The 14,148-nt window shown below is 39.1% G+C and overlaps 1 non-coding gene across 1 annotated transcript; it reads left to right on the forward strand.

Annotated features, from left to right (window-relative positions):
- Positions 1-571: 571 nt before the first annotated feature.
- Positions 572-643, forward strand: TRNAM-CAU (transfer RNA methionine (anticodon CAU)). Its single transcript has one exon. It is a non-coding gene; the product is annotated as a tRNA-Met (tRNA).
- Positions 644-14,148: the final 13,505 nt, after the last annotated feature.

The raw sequence follows: 14,148 nt of genomic DNA on the forward strand, positions 1-14,148 counted from the left end.
CCATTCATCTGAATTCGAATTCAAATTTGATCCTATTTAAGGGTAGTCCGGGTTCAATTGGTTAATAATTGGATCGCATGTAAATCTTTAGATATAATCCAATTTAAATGTAGGTGTTATATATACTTGAAATTAGTAAGGTTGGCCTGAATGTTGTGCTTTTACTAAAGTCATTGTTTTAAATTTCACAAAATTTATTGCCAACATATTTTATTCACGATATACAAACATCAAAGCCATTTGCAATTCGTTTTATTGAATATTATATAATATTTTGATTATTTTTATTTTATTTGTTAATATTATTTGATATTTTATTGCAATTTGAATTTGAGTGTGATGGATGTATCAGGATGACTCAGGACCTGCTGCCCACAAGTTGTACCCAAAGAACATCACCACCATGTATTCGTAAACATCTCCCAAGAACATGATAAAGGAGATATTCCCAATGCGCAATTATCATATGTTGTGGGTAAAGATGTAGAAACATCGATAGGTAGCAGATTGTATACCGCGAACAACGGTGCTTCAAACCTTTTAGGAGAAATTAAGGCCACATATACAACAAATCAGAGTGGCGCAGCGGAAGCGTGGTGGGCCCATAACCCACAGGTCCCAGGATCGAAACCTGGTTCTGATATAAGAGAAAGGCTTCCGCCTTTGGATATCGTAGTACTTTGTTGCACAAGTGCTTTTTTGAAGTGCTTCAGGGCTTGATTGTTTGGTGACCTACTCTTGTCAACCACTTTATTGTGTTTTTTAAGCATTTATTGGGGTGGGGATGTTTGATGACCTCATTTTCTCACAAATGCTTATATTGACTTAAATAACACTTTTAGCCTTCACTCCACATATTTATAAGCAATGTTTTCCCAATCATTATAATATATATTTAAATGAAAAATCACATCACTATATGACACATGAGAGTCCACGTGTGCTCACACATGGAGTGCTACATGGATAATAATAATAATAATAAATACTTCCAAAAAGCATTTTCAATGATCAATTTTCACTAAAGTATTTCCAGATACGGGTGTAAACGGGTTGAATTTGAATCGGATCAAGCAATATCCGAATAAAATTCGATTTCCAACAGATATCGAAAATTAATATCTAAATTTGAATTTGATTAGATATTCGAATATTCGATTCAATTCGAATTCAATTAATTAATTGTTTTAGATAATTAATAAATATATAAATAAATATTTTATTGATATAAAGTATATAAATATATAAATTATTTATATAACTTAATTATATATATAAATTATACAATATATTTTTATATTATATATAAGAATTAAATAATCAATCAAATTCGGATATTTATCGAATCGAATAAGGTCATATCTGAATTCGAATCTGATTAACTATTCGGTATGAATAGGATATTTGAATTCGATCGATTAGATATTTGATTTGTCCGAATTCGATTAGATTGTGTCGAATATCGAATTTGAAATTGGATTTTCGAATACTGTTGACACCCCTACTAGTCCTAGAAAGCATTTTCAAGGATTATTTTTCACAAAGTACTTCCAGAAAGTGCTTTTAAGGAGCATTTTTTGCAAATTACTTCTAGAAAGCACTTTGAAGGCGTGGTTTTCACAAAATACTTTCAGAAAGTGCTTTTATAGTGCAGTTTTCACAAATTACATCTAGAAAGCACTTTTAAGGATTAGTTTTCACAAAATACTTCCAGAAAGTGCTTCTAAGGAGTAGTTACTTCCAAAAAAGCATTTTAAAAAATCAATTTTCGCAAAATACTTCTGGAAAGTGCTTTTAGGTAGTAGTTTTCACAAATTACTTCAAGAAAGTACTTTTAAGGATCAATTTTCAAAAAATACTTCCAGAAAGAGCTTTTAGTGAGCAATTTTCACAAATTATTTGCAAAAAACACTTTTAAAGACCAGTTTCACAAATTCCTTCCGAAAAGCACTTTTAAGGCACAATTTAGAAAGTGCTTTTATGGAGTATTTTTCAAAAACAACTTCCATAAAGCACTTTCACAATTGAGTTTTCACCACTAATATCTAATTAAAAAAAACAAAATAGGATGACTAAATTCAGAATATTCAAAAAAATAAAATAGGATAATATTGGGAACATCACATCTTTGCCCCACAACGCCCCACAACACATCCCCGCTATGTATTGGGAACATCTCCATGACAACATCGGTTCTGGTACTATCATCGGGAGATGCTCCTAATACACGACAGGTGATAGCTAAAATTATAACCCTAGCAAGTGCACTAGTTATCAAGTAGTATAAAAATATCGTTCCTACGAGGATTTAACAAAATAAGTATTAGAACTACAACCTTCATTGATTATTTGGGCAATCGAAATTCAGATCCAACAATAAGAACTACTAGACATTAAAAATAGAAAAAGAAAATAAAAGCAAGGATAATCAATAACTGAATATGCAACAATTAATTGAAATCGCTAGGACCATTGGTCTGCCTAACCATTCCAATGAATATTAATGGATGAGATTAACCAAGATAATTTGTCATTTCCACAAGTTGAAGTTTTTCCAATTTTATTTAATATTCTTTCCCAAGATATATCAAACCTACTTCTATCAAGTAACCCTTCGATCCCTCAACTAGAGTTCTTAAGATAGAAATGCATTAAGTTCAAAGAAAAACTTATACATTCAGATGAATCATGTGTATGTATTCCTATATACCATTCAATTCACACCATGAATTATTTGGTCTGATATATGAATTCCTCTCCCGATTCGTTCATATAAACCCAATCAATTAAGAGATGGCCACTCCTAATCGCATTAAGCAAATAACTCATAGACTATATGGAAATCACGATCTTGGATGAATCATAATAAAAATATATTCATTATCATGGTTAGGCTTTCCACAGCCCCAGCTATAAGTAAATCAGTTCATGATAAAGGAAATAAAGCAAATGAGAAGAAAGAAAGAACTCATGATTTCGCCCTTGGAGCTGAGATATTCTCTTCTTGCCGCCACCTCCTTCTTGAAGCTTTCTTCCTTTGTTGGTCTCCTTCTTGAAGTTTTCTTGATGATCTTCTTGATTACTTTAGAGGGAACTTCAGTAATTGATTGATTGAGTGATCGATGCCAGGAGTTGGTATGCCCAACCCTTGATATAGTTTAGGGGAGGGGCTATTACAACTACTTGGAGTTATCTCTAGAATGGATAATCCATGTTAGTTCTAAACTGATCATATCCTATCTTATCTTATCTCTTATCTAATGATCTCAATCTTCTTTAACTTTCTAGAATTACATTTAAAATTCAAATCTAAGAAAATTCTGCATTCTTGAATTCAAGTGGACTGCTACAAGGCATCTCTGCGAATTGGGCTTCGGCTGTGAGTTGGGCTTTACTATAGATTCGCTTCAACTTTGGGCCTGATTTTGACTTTGGTACAGGCAGAATCTGCCAAAACCCAGAACATGAAAGTTGTAGATATCACTCTTATCTTTGCAGTGCATCTTGAATCAGCCCAATCGGAACTCGGATATGAGAGTTAGGCCCAAATCACTGAATGATGCCGAAACTGTGAAAAAACATCTGATTATCCTTGTTTTCCTTCTTGCGACTTCTTTCCTTGCCCTGAATCAAAATACCAGAGTAATGAGTCCAATTAAATATAAATTAAGTGTAGAAAGATTGAATATTAATAGATAAGATTATGATATTTTTTATTCGCATCAGCAGGGATGTGCTGTGGGGTGGAGATGTGAACTCCTATCAAGCATCTTTTGAGCCAACACTTCTTTTCCCTCACCCTGACTTTGGCGACACAAACTTTACGACCTACCAAAGTTATGTGAATCGAAGTTTCACTAACATTAATGTTACACTAGCGGGGACCCGTAAGATGCACGGAAAATCTGAAAGATTTAATAATTTTATTTACTATTAATTAATATTAAATTAAAAATCAGATTTTGTTGTTAATTGCCTAAAAGTATTCAAAGTTATTGTTAATATTTAAAATTTTAATAATTGTAATTTTCATTGAATATTGATTTATAGAAAATAATTATTGTTAATTTAATATGAATAAACATTTTTAATGCATTTAGTTTTATTAATAATTTGTAGTAATTTTAATAAATTTTATTATTTTAAAATGAAAATTTGATTAACTTTAAATAAATAAAAATAATTACAAAAGCTAACTTTTTTGTTAACTTAACTAATAATTAACAATTATATAGGAATGACAATGGGGTGGGTTCAAGGTGAGGCACCCCATCCCTGTCCCTGCCCCATAATCAAGACACTCTACTCCATCCCCGCCCTGTCCCCAGTGTCAAGCGGGTTCAGGGCAAGGCAACTACTCCTCAATGTCAGGCGAGTTTAGGGGCAAGGCACCCCACTCCTCAAGGATGGGAAATCCTCGAATTTCCCCACTCTATCCTCAATATTGGGTGGGTTCAAGTAAAGGTGTAAATCGGCTCGTGTTGGGCTGGCACGACACGACCTGCATGTGGCCCGCACGAAGTGTGGGCCGTGTCGTGCTGGCCCACGGAGCGTCTTGGGCCATGCCTCTCTCCCCTAGGATAATTTGGGGGTCGGTTTGGCATGATCCATGGCCCGAGCCCGCATGAGCTCGTGCTGTGACGTGGGGTCAGCTGGTCCATGGACCGAGCCTTGGGCTAGGCTAGGCCGTTGACCAAGCCAAGCTATGAGAGGTCCATTTTTAAAAAAAATTGAAAAAGATGTTTAAATTTTTATTTCATATGATTTTTTATGTACACAATTGTTTATATATACAATTAGACCTATCATGGGCTGAGTAGCTCGACGGCTTGGCCTAGCTTGACCCATTATTTTTCAGGATTGGACAAAATTTCAAGCCCATGGGCTCAAGCTTGAGCTTTCTCAAATAAGCCCGACTTGATACTATTACATATATAAAAAAGTACTTATGTTATATATAATAAATATAATATATATGCTTCTTAAATTATTAATAAATATCAATTTACAATTACCAAATATAAATTAGTTTATTAATTTATTAAATTATTACTAAATTAATATAATATTACTTTATAAGAGTATACTGAAAATAAGGCATTTTATGTATAGTCGGGTTTTGGACTTGGGCTGGAGCTTGAGCTTCGAGCTTTATATAAGGGCTAGGCTTGGGCTCAAGATCTAGGCCCGATGGTCAGGCTAGGCTTGGGCACGGGCTTGCACATTTTCTGTTGATAAAGATGCCCTTGTTATTTATAAAACTATGATTTTTTACAAATGAAAAATTTTATTTAATTCTAGTCTAGTATAAAAAGTATATAACATTTCTATATATATTAATATAAAATTTTTTATTTAAATATTATATAATAATGTTTACTTAAGAGAGCAGATTTGGCCCTCCAATGATATTGTGACACATGGCACCTCAGAACAATTATGTGACGCCTGAAACCACTTAGGCAATAACTTGCCTTAGCTAAGTTGATGGTGTCCCACTTGGCGGCCTAGCACAGGCGCCGACTTGGCGGCTGGGCACTCCCACGATCCTTGGAAGTTGGCAACCTGCAAGATGTGCTCGCGGACAAATTTGGCATGCATATCCTAACACTGGTCAACTCGGCACTTAATAGGTAGCTCGGCCTGGTCAGCTCGACATTCAGGTCCTCATCCAACATAAGTTCACTTCGGCCTCTGAGTCATCAACCACTTGGAAGTAGACCAAATGACGAGGTATTTAGCACCAAAAATTGATTCATCAATTGGCACCGTCTGTGGGAAATGCTACAAAAAGCTAAGTTCTCATCCTCCGAAAGGCTACATCCTTTTCTTCTAGAAAGCTAAGTTCTCACTTTCTAGTTTCCATTTTTTAAGAACTCAAAGACTATGCAGGAAGTTGATGGCCAACAGACTAAGCAGCTCTACCAACTGTATTTCAACTCGGATAAAGCCTCATTAGTCCTCTTCACGAGGTACCCTTTACAAAGATGAGCTCTTTGTGGCTTCCACGGGAGTAGGCAGCCAATAGACTACATGAACGCCTCTACCGGTCGAGCCTTCCAAAGCTCCCGTGCGAGCTGGTGACCTAAAGTCAGTAGTGATGCCACCATAGGTTGAACTCCTAGTAGCTTCTTGTAGGAGTGGGTACCGACGTCACTAATGAGGCTGATGCAGCGCAGCCATAGCTCCAAGGTGCTGAGCTGATAAAAGACCTCGACACCACATAAAACCAAGTCGCCTCTTCAGCATGGGCAAAATCAAAGATCAAGGAGAGTGAACTACGAGTCGCTCCCAGAGCCTAAGATCTAAAGTGTCAAACTGGCAAAGACTTCGGCTCCACATATGACCTAGTCGCCTCTTCGGCATGGGAAAAATCAAGGGTAAGGAGAGTGGATTGCGAGTCACTCCCAGAGCCTAAGGAATTGAATCGGCGCTTATGAGCTCACCGAATTAGTCATTTCAGGACAAAAGGAGCAATCTACTCCCTTCGCCAAGTTACTTTCAGCTCGGGAGTGGGGGGCAAATGATGAGGGCAGATTTGTGCCTCCAATGACATTGTGACACATGGCACCTCAGAACAACTAGGTGACACCCGAAACCACTTAGGCAACAATTTGCCTTAGTCAAGTTGATGGTATCCCACCTGGTGGCCTAGCACAGGTGCCGACCTGGTGGCCTGCGAGACGTGCTCGCCGACAAATTCGGCATGCATATCCTAACACTCCCACGATCCTTGGAATTTGGCCCATACGCCGAACAATCCAGAGGGTGGTCAATGTGCATGGTGGTTGCCTGAGGGAATCTCTGACCACTTAGATGACTTCTCGGAAATCTCGGATGTGGTGCGTGAATCCCACACCAAACAATGCCTATATAATGGCACCAACCCCAATGGCATAGAGGGGCAAGTAAGCATATTCTAGCTCTCATACTTTGTGATTTTTAGCTCACAGTCTACTATGAGATTACTGACTTAAGCATCGGAGCGACCTCGCCAGATTAGCCACCCCGGGTCCTCTGACATTGATTCCTTACAGGTCTTTATAGAACTACGAAGCTCAACAATCAATCCAGCTTGCCACCAGGCAGCTCGACCCTCTGGTCAGCTTGGCACTCTGGTCACCTCGTCACCTAACTTGCCTAGCTCGGCCCAATCAGCTCGTCACCTATCCTGCTTAACTTGGCCTAGTTAGTTCGACACCTAGCCTGCCCAGCTTGGCCCAATTAACTCAACACCTAATCTGCCCCCAGCTCGGCATCCAGGTCCCCGTCCAGCAAAAGTTCACTTTGGCCTTTAAGTCATCGGCCACTTAGAAGCAGACCTTAAGACGAGGTACTTAGCACAAAAAATTGATTCATCAATAATGGCAATAATATTGCAAGCAAGCCCAACCCTTATATGAAGCCCGACCATCAGGCTTAGATCTTGAGCCCAATCCTTGCCCTTATATAACATAAGTTAGTTTTTTTATATATGTAATATTATCAGGCCAAGCTTATTTGAGAAAGCTCGAGCTCGAGCCCATAGGCCTGAAATTTTGCCCAAGCCTGAAAATTAATGAATCAGACTGGCCTGGGCCATCAAGCTACCCAACCCATGAATATGTTTAATTGTATATATAAACACATATGCAAAAATTATTGAATAATAATGAAAAAACACCAAAAATTAATTAAAAATCCAAAAATATTGAAAAACCTAAAGCTTAATTGAAATATTAAAAATAATTAAAAAATTAAACTAATTGTATTTTATTGCAAAAAATACTGAATAATAATGAAAATGTAATAATTCATTAACAATAATTATTTTTATACTATAATTAACAATAATTATACCTTAAGCTATAAAAAGTAGAAAATTACATTTAATTAGTTTTAGCCAAGAAATTAGTAATATTTTTGAAAATATGTTAAAAATTATTGTATTTTAAACAAATACAATAATTAATAATTATAATATTGTCATAGATAACATTATTTTAATAATTAAAAAAGTAACAAATCGTTTATAACTTAAGCAACTATCAGATCTATAAATTTGCAAGCTAAAACAACTATTTTCTTTTGAGTTAGGTCTAGCTGAGATATGCACCATGCCCACACATTATTAGGGATAATCAGATTCAAAGTCTAATTGGGTATCAAACTTTTGGACTCCAATGATGGCTTTAGTGGATAGGGCCCAAGCTAAATAACCCCTAATAAGCTCAATTTGGAAGTTATATGCATATACGGTAAATGATGAATCAATTTTTGGAGCTAAGTACCTTGTCATTTGGTATGCTTTCAAGTGGCTGATGACTCAGAGGCCGAAGTTAACTTTTGCTGGATGAGGACCTGGATGTCGAGCTGCCTATTAGGTGCCGAGCTGACCAGAGGGCCGAACTGCCTGGTGGCGAGCTGGATTGATTGTTAAGCTTTATAGTTCTTTAGAGACCTACATGGAATCAAAGTCAGAGGACCTGGGGTGGCTAACCCGGCAAGGTCGCTCTGATGCTTAAGTTAGTACTCTCATAGTAGACTACAAGCTAAAAATCACAAAGTATGACAGCTAGAATATGCTTACTTGTCCCCCCTATGCCATTAGGGTTGGTGCCTTTATATAGGCATTGTTTGGCGTGGGCTTCACGCATTGCATCCGAGATTTCAGAGAAGACATCTAAGTGGTCCGAGATTCCCTGAGGCAACTACCATACACATTGACCACCCTTCGAATCGTTCGAAACATGGGCCAACTTCCAAGGATCATGGGAGTGTTAAAATATGCATGTCGAATTTGTCAGCGAGCACATCTCGCAAGCTGCTAGGTCGGTGCTTGTGCCAGGCCGCTAGGTAGGACACCATCAACTTGGCTAAGGAAAATTGTTGCCTAAGTGGTTCCATGTGTTACCTAGTTGTTTTGAGGTGCCATGTGTCACAATATAATTGGTGGGCCAAATCTGCTCTCATCATTTTACCCCCACTCCCGAGCTGAAAGTAACTCGGTGAAGGGAGTAGATTTCTCCTTTTGGCCTAAAATGACTAATTCAATGAGCTCATAAGCGTCGATTCAATTCCTTAGGCTTTGGGAGCGACTCATAGTCCACTCGCCTTACCCTTGATTTTCCCATGCCGAAGAGGCGACTGGGTCTTATGTGGTGCCGAAGTCTTTACCAGTTCAACACTTTAGCTCTTAGGCTCTAGGAGTGGCTCATAGTCCACTCTCCTTGATCTTTGATTTTGACCATGCCGAAGAGGTGACTGAGTCTTAAGTGGTGCCTGGGTCTTTTATCAGCTCGACACCTTAGAGCTACGGCTGCACTGTATCAACCTCGTTAGTGACGTCGGTTACCCACTCCTACAAGAAGCTACTAGGAGCACAACCTATGGAGGCAACACTACTAACTTTAGGTCACCAACTTGCACGAGAGCCTTGGAAGGCTCGACCGACAGGGGCGTTCATGCAGTCTATTGGCCGCCTACTCCCGCGAAAGCCACAAAGAGCTCATCTTTGTAGAAGAGGCGACTCGCAGTTCACTCTCCTTACCCTTGATTTTACCCATGCTGAAGAGGCGACTAGATCTTAAGTGCCCATGCCGAGGAGGCGATTGGGACTTATGTGGTGCCAAGGTCTTTTATCAGCTTGGCACCTTAGCCCTTAGGCTATGGGAACAACTCATAGTCCACTCTCCTTAATCTTTGATTTTGCCCATGCCGAAGAGGTGACTGGGACTTATGTGGTGCCGAAGTCTTTGCCAGTTCGACACTTTAGCCCTTAGGCTCTGGGAGTGACTTGTAGTCCACTCTCCTTGATCTTTGATTTTGCCCATGCCGAAGAGGCGACTAGATCTTATGTGGAGCTGGCCTTTTATCAACTCGCCAACTTGTGCCTAGGCCAGGTCACCAGGTTGGTGCCCGTGCCAGGCTGCCAGGTCATGCTTGGGCCAGGCCTCCAGGTCACGACTGGACCAGGCCGCCAGGTCGTGCCTGGGCTAGGCTGCCAGGTCAAGCTTGGGCCAAGCAACTAGGTCGCGCTCATGCCAGGTCGCGCCTTAGAGCTATGACTGCGCTGCATCAGCCTCGTTAGTGACGTCAGTTACTCAATCCTACAAGAAGCTATTAGGAGCTCAACCTACAGGGGCAACACTACTGACTTTAGGTCACCAACTCGCACGGGAGATGAGTATTCCTGGATTGAGTACAACTGTTCATTCGGAAATTCCTCTTGAATGTTTCTAGTTATTTCCTCATTTGAGCTTACCTTGTCCAACCGGGAGAGATGGTCAGCAGCCAGGTTTGCAGCACCCTTCATGTCTCTAATCTCAATGTCAAACTCTTGCAACAAAAGGATCCACCTGATCAGTCTTGGTTTTGATTTTTTCTTGGTAAGCAAGTGCCTTAATGCCGAATGATCTGTGTAGATAACAACCTTGGATAATATCAGATATGAACGAAACTTGTCAAGTGCAAATATTACTGCTAGCAGCTCTTTTTCGGTAGTGGTGTAATTGAGTTGGGGTCCATTCAAGGTTCTGCTAGCATAGTAAATTGGCTGAAAATGTTTGTTCGTTCTTTGTCCTAAAACAACTCCTATAGCAGAATCACTCGTATCACACATTAATTCAAATGGGAGGGTCCAATCGGTTGCTATCATGATAGGTACATGGATCAATTTGTCTTTCAAGATGTTGAAAGCATGAAGGCATTCAATTGAAAATTCAAAAGTCGCTTCTTTTTGAAGCAAGGTAGATAATGGCTTGGCAATTTTTGAGAAATCCTTAATAAACCTCCTATAGAATCCGACATGTCCTAAGAAACTTCTCAAAGAACGAATAGATGTTGGGGGTGGCAATTTTTCAATTGCCTCCACCTTGGCCTTGTCGACTTCTATACCTCTTTGAGAGATCTTGTGGCCAAGCACTATGCCTTCTTGCACCATAAAATGACATTTCTCCCAATTCAGCACAAGACATGTTTCTTCGCATCTAGTAAGCACCTATTCTAGATTAATTAAATATGCATCAAATGAATAACCAAAAACTGAAAAATCATCCATAAAGATCTCAATAAAATTTTCAACCATATAAGAAAATATAGACATCATACATCGCTGAAAGGTTGCTGGGGCATTGCATAACCCAAAGGGCATCCTTCGGTATGCAAATGTACCATATGGGCAAATAAAAGTGGTATTTTCTTGGTCTTCTGGTGCAATTGGTATCTGGTTGTACCCTGAATATCCATCCAAGAAACAATAGTACTCATGCCCAGCTAGCCTCTCTAACATTTGGTCCATAAATGGGAGAGGGAAATGGTCCTTCCGGGTGGTTTCATTTAATTTTCTATAGTCAATACACACACGCCATCCCATGATGGTTCTAGTAGGGATGAGTTTAGTTTTCTCATTTGGAACAATAGTCATACCCCCTTTTTTGGGCACAACTTGCACAGGGCTTACCCAAGAACTATCAGAAATAGGATAAATGATCCCGACATCTAGCATCTTAATTATTTCAGCCTTTACCACTTCTTTCATGTTGGGGTTCAGGCACCTTTGGGGCTGAAGGGAAGGCTTGCTTGCTGTCCTCTTCCATCAAAATTCTGTGAGTACAGATTGATGGATTAATGCCTTTGATATCCTCTATCTTCCAAGCTATAGCATTTTTGTGTTCTCGCAGCACTCTTAATAGCTTTTCTTTTTGTAAGGGATTTAGTGTTGTGGAAATTATTGCGGGGAGATCTGATGGTGCCTCAAGGAAAGCATACTCTAAATGGAAAGGTAATTGCTTCAATTCAAGGGTGGGGGGTTCTTGGGATGATGGCTTACCTGATGGTCCAGGCAATTTTCCTAGGTTCTCTAACTTGAGAAACCCCTTTCCCTTGAATTGAGGCTTATCATTTAGGTATGCTATCATGAGGTTTACTTCTTCATTTTCTCCTTTTTCCATGTCTCCTTGCTGGAGGCAGAGTTGAAGAGGATCAACTAATCTACTTACCTGGAAGCATTCATCAATTGTCAATTCAATGGCATCAATCATAAAACAAGAATCATCACTAGAGGGTGCATGTTTCATAGCATCAGACATTTTAAAAATAACCTCCTCATCTTGTACCCTAAGGCTGAGTTGTCCTTGTTGGACATCAATCATTGCTTTCCCGGTAGCCAGGAAAGGTCTCCCTAAGATCAGTAGGACTTCTACATCTTCTTGCATGTCTAACACAATGAAATCAACTGGAAAAATGAATTTGTCAACTTTAACTAAAACATCTTCTATAATCCCACTAGAATGTCTAATGGATCTATTAGCTAGTTGTAATGCCACTCTAGTGGGTTGGGGTTCATTCAATCCCAATTTCTTGAATATAGAATATGGCATTAAATTGATGCTAGCTCTTAGGTCACATAAAGCTTTTTCAATTTTGAGACTGCCTATAGTACAAGGAATAGTGAAACTCCCTGGATCCTTAAGTTTTTGAGGTAGCTTGTTCAGAAGGATAGCAGAACATTCCTCATTTAAAGCAACTGTAGCCACATCTCCCAGTTTCCTTTTGTTTGCCAATAATTCTTTCAAAAACCTTGCATAGTGTGGCATCTGGGCTAAAGCATCAGTAAAAGGGATATTAATGTGTAAACTTTTAAAATTTTCAAGAAACTTACCAAATTCCTTTTCCAATTTCTATTGCTTCAGCCTGTTAGGGAATGGAACTTGTGGCTGCTGGTGCACCCCTTGTTGTGCTTCTGGTTGTTCCTTCTTTTGTTGTCTAGTCCCAAGACTTGTTTCTGCCTTGGGTTCAGCCCAATTCTTCTTTTCTACCTCGGGCAACTCTTTTCCACTTCTTAAGGTAATAGCTTGCACTTGCTCTCGCGGGTTCACTTCAGTGTTGCTTGGAAGAGTTCCCGGCATTCTGGAAGAGATCAATTGTGCCAATTGCCCCACTTGGTTTTCTAGGTTTTTGATTGAGGCTTCCTGGTTCTGGAACCTGGTGTCCACACTTGTTATAAATTTTGTCATCAGTTCCTTCAAATTGGACTTTGGTTCAGGCTGATGATAAGTCTGGTGGAAAGGCTTTGAAGTATGCTGACTTGGCTAGGACTGATTTGAATGTCCCCTCCATCCTGGGTGAAAGGTATGGTGACTTTGGTAACCTTACTGTCTTGATGAATTACTGACAAAGTTGACTTGTTCAGTAGATGGCCTGAACTGATTGCCAACTTGGCGGTCAGTGTTGATGTGACCTCCCCCACACAATTCACAAGTAAGAGGCTGCACATGCATGGCAGCTATTTGCATTTCATCAATTTTCTTACTGAGTGCTCCTATTTGTGCAGATAGTGTTGTATAAGTATCAACATTATGTAGGCCTTGCTACTTCTTAGTTTGAGTTGATTCTGCTGGTAATGAATTCAGCCATGCTTTGGCTTTATCCTTCAAAGAAAATGGGAATAACCTCAGCCTAATGGCATCATCACTTACCCCATTGTGTTTGAAGGTACCACATATTTCTAAAAAGTTAGAAATGTATGCATTGGGATCTTCATGGGCCAAACCACATAATTGCATCATGTTTTGAATCATTTGTATGATGGCCGGTTTGATTTCAAAGTTGTTAGCAGCAATATTGGGCCTGATAGTGCTAGAGGAAGCTCTAGTGAGTGTGGGTTTGGCATAATCCATCATAGTCCTCTGCTCAGCCATTTCTTGAGCTTCTTGCTGGATTTGTCTGGCTGCTCTTAGATGGACACGAAGGGTTCTTTCAATCTCCGGGTCGTAGAGGATTTCCTCCAGCTCGACTCTGCTTGTCAGAAACTGTGAAAGTCAAGGCAGTAAACAAAATAACATAGAAGAATATAAATAACTAACCTTATCAAAACTGAAAATGTAAAGTGAATTATTGGAATACAAAAGCCTACATCCTAAAATAAATAAATATAGCAAACTAAAAGCATATGTGAACCAACATCTTATTCAGAATACAGAATTCAGTAGCAATTTACACACAGGTCTGAATTCAGTAATCTCTGAGTAGAACAACAATTTACAAATTCCTTTTCTTTATATTGCTGAAATCAGGGATGAGATTTAAATACACAGATCTGGACTGCTGAGAGCTGAAATCTCAGTAGCTATTGAGAACAGTAATATATAGATCTAAAATTAGTGTAAA

The sequence above is a fragment of the Nelumbo lutea genome, chromosome 1 (genome assembly GCF_056320005.1).
Source record: "Nelumbo lutea isolate HS-2025 chromosome 1, American lotus-T2T, whole genome shotgun sequence".
Classification (NCBI taxonomy): Eukaryota; Viridiplantae; Streptophyta; class Magnoliopsida; order Proteales; family Nelumbonaceae; genus Nelumbo; species Nelumbo lutea.